Source organism: Colius striatus, unplaced genomic scaffold, assembly GCF_028858725.1.
Source record: "Colius striatus isolate bColStr4 unplaced genomic scaffold, bColStr4.1.hap1 scaffold_179, whole genome shotgun sequence".
NCBI classification, from domain to species: Eukaryota; Metazoa; Chordata; class Aves; order Coliiformes; family Coliidae; genus Colius; species Colius striatus.
Genome location: NW_026908469.1, coordinates 24,664 through 30,663, shown reverse-complemented (window position 1 = coordinate 30,663; position 6,000 = coordinate 24,664). Strand labels below are relative to the sequence as shown.

The window sequence follows — 6,000 nt, the reverse complement described above, 5'->3', positions numbered from 1 at the left end:
TGGTGTGGGGTAACTGGGAGGGTAACTGGGAGGGGCTGATGGACCCTTTGGTGGGCGCTGCCCAGTGACCTTCAAGAAGATGTACGAGCAGAAGCAGAAGGAGCTGCTGAAGCAGTTTGAGAAGCAGGAGAAGAAGCTCAGAGACCTCAAAGCCGGGGGGCAAATCCACCAAGCAGGCGGTGAGATCCCTGGGATCCACTCACAGGCCCCTGGGATCCACTCACAGGCCCCTGGGATCCCCTCACAGCCCCCTGGGATCCCCTCACAGGCCCCTGGGATGCCCTCACAGCCCCCTGGGATCCCCTCACAGGCCCCTGGGATCCCCTCACAGCCCCCTGGGATCCACTCACAGCCCCTGGGATCCACTCACAGCCCCCTGGGATCCCCTCACAGCCCCCTGGGATCCACTCACACGCCCCTGGGATCCACTCACAGCCCCCTGGGATCCACTCACAGGCCCCTGGGATCCACTCACAGCCCCCTGGGGATCCCCTCCCCAGCCAGAGTCTGTTCCACACCCCCCCAAATCTCACCCTGGGGATCCTCCATCATCCCTCCTGCTCCCAGACAGGGATCCCCCACCTGCCCCCTGGGATCTACTGAAGGGATCTGGAGGGTGGATCACTGCTGGAGGGGGGGTTTAGTGAGGCCCTTGCCCCCACAGTTGGATCCCAAGACATCAAAAGGGATTCTCCAGTGGCTATGGGGGGATGTTGAGAGGATCCTCCACCACCTCTGGGATCTACTGGAGGGATCTGGGACCCCTGTTAGTGCCAGGGAGTGGGGAGAGTGAGGCTGTTACCCCCCTAATTGGATCCCACTGTGCCAGACAGGATTCCTTAATGAGTGTGGGATCTTGAGGGATCTCTCCCTGGGGATCCCCTACTGCATCTGGGATCCACTGGAGGGATCTGGGACCCTGTTAGTGGGGAGAGCGAGGCTGTTACCCCCCCTAATTGGATCCCCTTGTGCCAAAAGGGACTCATTAACGTTGTGGGATCTCTCCTGGGGATCCCCCACTGTGTCTGGGATCCACTGGAGGGATCTGGGACCCTGTTAGTGGGGAGTTTGAGGCCATTGCCTCCCTGGTTGATCTCCCTGTGCCAAAAGGATTCATTGATGGTGTGGGATCTCTCCTGGGGGATCCCCCACTGCGTCTGGGATCCACTGGAGGGATCTGGGACCTCCTTAATGCCAGGGAGTGGGGAGAGCGAGGCCATTCCCTCACTGGTTGGATCCCACTATACCAGACAGGATTCCTTAATGAGTGTGGGGTCTTGAAGGATCTCTCCTGGGGATCCCCTACTGCATCTGGGATCCACTGGAGGGATCTGGGACCCTGTTAGTGGGGAGCTGGAGGCTGTTACCCCCCTGGTTGGATCCCCTTGTGCCAAAAGGGACTCATTAACGTTGTGGGATCTCTCCTGGGGATCCCCCACTGCATCTGGGATCCACTGGAGGGATCTGGGACCCTGTTAGTGGGGGAGAGCGAGGCTGTTACCCCCCTGATTGGATCCCCTTGTGCCAAAAGGGACTCATTAACGGTGTGGGATCTCTCCTGGGGATCCCCCACTGTGTCTGGGATCCACTGGAGGGATCTGGGACCCTGTTAGTAGGGAGTTTGAGGCCATTCCCTCCCTTGGTTGGATCCCACTATACCAGACAGGATTCCTTAATGAGTGTGGGATCTTGAGGGATCTCTCCTGGGGATCCCCCACTGCGTCTGGGATCCACTGGAGGGATCTGGGACCCTGTTAGTGGGGCGCTGGAGGCTGTTACCCCCGTGGTTGGATCCCACCGTGCCCAGACGGATTCCGGGGGGGTAGCTGGGGGCTGGCTGGCTCCCTGGCTGGCTCCCTGGCTGGCTCCTGGGTGGCTCCCTGAGTGGCTCCCCGGGTGGATCCCCGGGTGGATCCCTGCAGGAGAAGCAGACCAAGGAGGCGCTGACGAGGAAGCAGCAGAAGTGCCGGCGCCGGGCGGGGCAGCGAGGAGCGGGGCGAGGGGCCGGAGCTGCTGAGGCGGCCGCGCGAGTACAGCGTCCGCTTCACCTTCCCCAACCCGCCCCCCCTCAGCCCCCCCATCCTCGGCCTGCACGGTACCCCCGGCCTGGGGGCGCTCCAGGGGCTCTGGGGGCAGCTGGGGCGGTTTGGGGGGGATTTGGGGCAGTTTGGGGGTGCTAGAGGGGGTTTTTGGGGGGATTGGGGGGAGGTTTGGGGGGGCTGGAGGGGGTTTTGGGGGGAGTTGGGGCAGTTTGGGGGGATTTGGGGCAGTTTAGGGGGGCTGGAGTGGGTTTTGGGGGGGAGTTGGGGGGATTGGAGGGAGGTTTGGGGGCAGTTTGGGGGGGCTGGAGGGGGTTTGGGGGGGAGTTGGGGCAGTTTGGGGGGATTTGGGGCAGTTTGGGGGGGCTGGAGGGGGTTTGGGGGGAGTTGGGGTGGTTGGAGGGAGGTTTGGGAGGGTTGGGGGCAGTTTAAGGGGATTTGGGCAGTTTGGGGGGCCTGGAGGGGGTTTGGGGGGGAGCTGGGGCGGTTGGAGGGAGGTTTGGGGGTGTTTTGGGGGGGTTTGGGGCAGTTTGGGGGAGCTGCAGGGGGTTTTGGTGGGGAGTTGGGGTGGTTGGAGGGAGGTTTGGGAGGGTTGGGGGCAGTTTAAGGGGATTTGGGGCAGTTTGGGGGGCCTGGAGGGGGTTTTGGGGGGAGCTGGGGCGGTTGGAGGGAGGTTTGGGGGTGTTTTGGGGGGGTTTGGGGCAGTTTGGGGGGCTGCAGGGGGTTTTGGTGGGGAGTTGGGGTGGTTGGAGGGAGGTTTGGGGAGGGTTGGGGGCAGTTTAAGGGGATTTGGGTAGTTTGGGGGCATTTGGGGCAGTTTGAGGGGGCAGTTAAGGGGGGGCTGGGAGAGTCAAGGGATGCTGAAGGGGCATTTTGGGGGGGATTTGGGCATTTTGGGGGGGATTTGGGGCAGTTTGGAGCAATTTGAGGGGCATTTGGGGCAGTTAAGGGGGGGCTGGGAGAGTCAAGGGATGCTGAGGAGCAGTTTGGGGGGGATTTGGGGCAGTTGAGGGGGGATTTGAGGCACTGGGGGGTCTGTGGTGGGTGTTTGGTGCTGAGGGGGGGTCAGAGGGGATTTTGGGGTGCTCAGGGGGGTGTCTATAACCCCCCCTCCCCCCATTTGCCCCCCAGGGGTGGATTTTGGCTACGAGGGGCAGGAGCTGCTGTTCCACAACCTCGACTTCGGCATCGACATGGAGTCCAGGGGTGAGGGGGCTGAAGGGGGGGGAGACACCCCAAATTAACCTGGGGGGGGGGCTCAGGAACCCCTAAAGTGACACAGCTCATGGGGGGGCCCCCCCCTTTTCTCCTCCCACCCCCCCAGTTTGCATCGTGGGCCCCAATGGGGTTGGGAAGAGCACGTTGCTGCGGCTGCTGACGGGGCAGCTGACCCCCGGTGAGAGGACCCCCCCCCCCCCCAAATCAGCCCCCAAAATGGGGGGGACACCCCAAAAATGAGGGGAGGGGGCAAAGGGTGTCGTTTGGGGGCAGTTCTTGGGGGTTTTGGGGGGTTTTTAGATGAGGGGAGAAGCTGTAATGAGCTTCCAAAGGAGGGGTTGGGGGTTTGGGGGTGGTCCTCGGGTTTTGGGGGCTTGGTGGGGGGGGGGGAGGTTTAGAGGGGGGGCTTGGGAGGGGTTTTGGGGGGTTGGGAAGTTGGGAGGGATTGGGGGGAGTTGGAGGGTTTTTTGGGGGGAGTTTGAGTGTTTTTAGGGGGTTTTGGGGGATTAGGGGAAGTTTGGAGGAGTTTTGGGGGGGATTGAAGGGAGTTTGGGGGATTTTGGGGCTTTCAGGGTGTGCTGGGATGTTTTTGGGGGGCTTAGGGGAAGTTTTGGGGGGTTTGGAGTGTGGGGGGGGAGCTTGAGAGGGTTTTGGGGGGATTTTGGAGGGTGGGGGAGAGTTTGGGGGTTCCTGGGGGAATTGCTTGGTGCTGGAATTGGGGCCACTGGGAGGTTTTTAGGGGGCTCTGAGGAGGATTTGGGGGTGACTGAGCCGTTTGGTTGGGGGTGGCTTTGGGAGTGAATTTTGGGCTCTTTTCCCTCTCAACTCACCCCCCAAATCATCCCCCAACACCCCCCTGGCCGTGTCAGACCCGGGGGCAGATGCGGAAGAACCATCGGCTGGTGAGAGAAAGGGGGGGGAGGGGAGGGATTTGGGGGGGTCAGGGAGGGATTTGGGGTGTGGGGAGGAATTGGGGGGGGTCAGGGAGGGATTTGGGGGGGTCAGGGAGGGATTTGGTGGAGTTGGGAGAGGGATTTGGGATGTGGGAGGGATTTGGGGGTGGGATTTGGGGGGTCAGGGATTTAGGGGTGTGGGGAGGGATTTGAAGGGGATCAGGGAGGGATTTGATGGTTGAGGAGGGATTTGGGGGGGTTGGGGAGGGATTTGGGGGTGGGGAGGGATTTGGGGGGAGGGATTTGGGGGGGTGGGGAGGGATGTGGGGGGCTGGGGGGGGATTTGGGGGGTGGGATTTGGAGGTTGGGGAAGGATTTGGGGGATCAGGGAGAGATGGGGGGGTTGGAGAGAGATTTGGGGTGTGGGGAGGGTTTTGGGGTGTGGGGAGGGATTTGGGGTGTGGGGAGGGGTTTGGGGGGTCAGGGAGGGATTTGGGGGGTCAGGGAGGGGTTTGGGGGGTCAGGGAGGGATTTTGGGGGGCTGAGGTGCAGCTGCTGAGCGTGGCCTGAGCCTGCCCCCTCCCCCTGCATCCCCCTCCCCCAGAAAATCGGGTTCTTCAACCAACAAGCGGCCGAGCAGCTGCGGCTGGAGGAGACGGCGGCCGAGTACCTGCAGCGCGGCTTCAACCTCCCGCACCAGGACGCCAGGAAGTGCCTGGGGCGCTTCGGCCTCGAGGGACACGCCCACACGCTGCAGATCGCCAAGCTCTCGGGTGGGGGAGGGGCCTGGGCTGGGGGAGGGGCCTGGGAGGTGGGGGAGGGGCCTGGGGTGGGGGAGGGGCCTGGGGCTGGGGGAGGGGGCAGCTGCAGCAGCCACACGCTGCAGATCGCCAAGCTCTCGGGTGGGGGGAGGGGCCTGGGGCTGGGGGAGGGGCCTGGGGTGGGGGAGGGGCAGCTGCAGCAGCCACACGCTGCAGATCGCCAAGCTCTCGGGTGGGGGAGGGGCCTGGGGCTGGGGGAGGGGCCTGGGGCTGGGGGAGGGGCCTGGGAGGTGGGGGAGGGGCCTGGGAGGGGGGGAGGGGCAGCTGCAGCAGCCACACGCTGCAGATCGCCAAGCTCTCGGGTGGGGGGAGGGGCCTGGGCTGGGGGAGGGGCCTGGGGGGGGAGGGGGCAGCTGCAGCAGCCACACGCTGCAGATCGCCAAGCTCTCGGGTGGGGGAGGGGCTCAACACAGGGGAAGGGCCTGGGGTGGGGGAGGGGCTAAACACGGGGGGAGGGGCCTGGGAGGGGGGGGGAGGGGGCAGCTGTGGCAGTGAGGGATGATGCAGATCATGAGCTCTCGGGTGGGGCAGGGGCTCAGCACGGGGGAGGGGCCTGGGGCTGGGGGGAATGCTGCAGATCACCGAGCTCTCCGGTGGGGGAGGGGTTAAACCCGAGGGGAGGGGCCTGGGAGGTGGGGGAGGGGCAGCTTTGGCAGTGAGGGATGATGCAGATCACCAGCTCTCTGGTGGGGGAGGGGTTAATGATGCGGGGCGTGGGAAAGGGGGGCGTGGCCTCGGCGGTGGGGGTTAATGAGTGGGGGGGCGTGGCCTCGGGAGCTGCGTCAATGGAGGGTGGGGCGTGGGAAAGGGGGCGGGGCCTGAGTAAAGGGGGCGTGGTCTCGGCGATGAGAGCCAATGGGTGGGGAGTGGAGAAGGGGCGTGGCCTTGGGAACTGTCATCAATGGAGGGTGGGGCGTGGGAAAGGGGCGTGGCCTCGGCAATGGGGGTTAATGGGCGGGTAATGAAAGGGGGCGGGGCCTGAATAGGAGGGGGGCGGGGCCTCGGGGTGTTGGTTGTGGCTCAAAGGTG

The 6,000-nt window shown here is 64.2% G+C and overlaps 1 long non-coding RNA gene across 1 annotated transcript; it reads left to right on the top strand.

The window, feature by feature from the left end:
• Nucleotides 1-39: 39 nt before the first annotated feature.
• Nucleotides 40-3,433, top strand: LOC133629132 (uncharacterized). Its single transcript, XR_009820963.1, has 4 exons — nt 40-179; nt 1,923-2,095; nt 3,171-3,245; nt 3,364-3,433. It is a non-coding gene; the product is annotated as an uncharacterized LOC133629132 (long non-coding RNA).
• The last annotated feature ends 2,567 nt before the right edge of the window (nt 3,434-6,000 follow it).